The sequence below is a fragment of the Penaeus monodon genome, chromosome 24 (assembly GCF_015228065.2).
Source record: "Penaeus monodon isolate SGIC_2016 chromosome 24, NSTDA_Pmon_1, whole genome shotgun sequence".
In the NCBI taxonomy this organism is placed as follows: domain Eukaryota; kingdom Metazoa; phylum Arthropoda; class Malacostraca; order Decapoda; family Penaeidae; genus Penaeus; species Penaeus monodon.
Genome location: NC_051409.1, coordinates 23401871 through 23404333, shown reverse-complemented (window position 1 = coordinate 23404333; position 2463 = coordinate 23401871). Strand labels below are relative to the sequence as shown.

Here is a 2463-nt window from a genome sequence, read left to right as displayed (position 1 = left end):
TCGGCACAAGTTTTGCGCGCGCAGCTGGGATATCGCGTTCCAACTTGTCTGACATCGGGGCCCTATAAATAGCAGACACGCCGACCTTGCAGTCACAGTGCTCTCTCGCTCGCTCATCAAGTAAGTTGTGTGCAACATTTTAAGGTATACAGATAATACCTTGAGGCTTACTTGTGCGAGGAATAAGAATAATCAGAACATTTAAGAGACTTAAAGGTCTCCAGAGCACAGTGACCTTCGCCCTCACAGCTAATCCTTCTCAACGAACTTCTCCTCGGGAACATGGCTGATAAAACACCACCTTACATTTCGGAAGATTGCCTTCCCGTGGAGGAAGAGAGTGGTCTCCGATCTGAAGTTGTGCGAACGAACTCATTCTTCTCCCAGTCTCTACTGCGGGAAATGTCAGAAAATTCGTTGATTTTGCTTCCAGTGCAAAGATCTCAAATGAAGATTTAGCCAACTGTAACAGTTTTTTCTTCCGAATCGAAAAAATTCGAATGTGACGTCGGACTCGCTATTCAAGCTAATAAGCGATGCAGTGGCATGGAGAAGACTTCAGTATCTGGAAATATGTTTAATGAGCAGATATCAAATGCCAAGCAATCTGCCTACAGATATTTCATTAGAGGAAACATCAAAGGAAACGGCGCCTGAACTACCGATGAAAAGATTCTGCAGTACAAATGCAAACAGAAGTGGAGTGGAGATTCTAACAAGGCAAGCCTCGTCTAAAGAATTCTCTCTTAAGAGGAACCTGTCAAGTGAAGGAGAATCTAAAGCTTCATTAGAAAAGAGAGCTAGGGTCTCACAGAGGACTTGGTACAGCAGAACAGGGAAAGGGGAAGCTGCATTATTTCACCGCCTATGTCACCAATAACACAAGACATGCTAATTGAGGCTCCATCAGAAGGACCTATGACAGGAACAAAAGTAAATCCGGCTCTCACTTACTGACAATAGGTCAGAAGGTCGGCAGCAGAGAAAGAGGTAGTGCTATCTGAGGCCGTAATGACCAGTGAAAAATCCACGGATGCTCCAAATACGGGATCTGAGAAAATGTCTCAGAGTAGGTCATTTGTGCTAAGTCAGCTGCAGAATACATCCTCTATGACGACTTCTGATAAAGAAAAAACTTCAGAAGATAAATATTCTGAAGGTGACAGATGTTCAATTTGTGGAAAAACAAATTGCCCTTTAGATCCTAAACGGGCATCGGAAGTAAACCCTATTTCCATGTCCCAAAAGTCACTTATTGGGAAATTAAAGTCTCCACGAAAGTCAAGCAAACCCAGCCGGATGTTATGATGGCGAAGAGGACGAAGACTCCATCGAAACGTTACATTAATACCCGAAGTTCAACAAACAGATTGACTAAACGCATCGCTAATCACAAAACACTTCATGTCTTCAAGTTAAAGGTAATGTAAACTTTTAGTAGACATATCTAATTGCTTCTTTATCAAATATTTAATAATTTGTACTTTAGCAATTTTCAAAATGTATCTAAAAGTTCAACAAGTTGTTATTGCTCACTAGGGTCAGCTGTTCAAAGCGGTGGAAGATGGAGATATAGCTAGAGTGCAAGAACTAATACAAGATACAGGATCAGCAGTGAGGATAAACAAGACCAGATGCACACTCCTTCATGCTGCATCGTCTCACAACCAACCGGATGTGGTGATGTTTCTGCTGAAATTTATCAGTCCCAATGTTACTAACAAGTATGGACAGACTCCAGCTCATATGGCCGCTGAAAAGGGTCACACACAAGTGCTGAAACTTTTATTGCGTGACTCTGATTTTGAAGCCGACAAACGGGATAGTCATCATAACACAGTAAAATCCCTGGTAAGTATTTATGATGGAATCCTAGACACTACAGTAGGATTAAAATCAGACAAGATTGAATCCGAGACTCCAGCATTATAACTTAAACTATAAAGTACTAGAATGTAGCTAAATGTGAAAAAAAAAAAAAATCAGTGTGAGTATTTGCTTTTCTAAATCAGTTTCTTTGTTTAAGCTTGGAGGCCATCTGTTCACGGCCATATTAGAAGGAAAGAAGAAAGAAGCAGAAAAGCTTGTGGAACTTGGTGCAGATCCAGACAGTCATGGTGGAAAGCTGGTGAACGGGCTGTTGGCACGAGATCTTGGAGTTACTACACCTCGCCTCCTGGCCAATGCCCTGAATATGGAATGGGCTGTTACCATGTTTTTCAAGGTAATCATCTTCTGTCACATATTTCCTAAAACTGTCAACAATGTCATGAGAACAAAAGAATTATATGACGTAATGTAAGCTTTTGAAAATTTACATTGACTCCAAATGTTTCAGAAAATAAGAAATGATAAGAAAATCGATGAAACTGGTTTTTTTAACATCAGCCGCCTCAAACTCGGTACAGCTTAAAGTGAGTTACTTATTTTTTATGCTTTGGAAATAGATTGTAGCAGTATCTA

General features: G+C 40.6%; 1 pseudogene; it reads left to right on the top strand.

Moving 5' to 3' along the window:
• Positions 1-30: 30 nt before the first annotated feature.
• Positions 31-2463, top strand: part of LOC119588898 — a 3343-nt pseudogene continuing 910 nt past the window's right edge.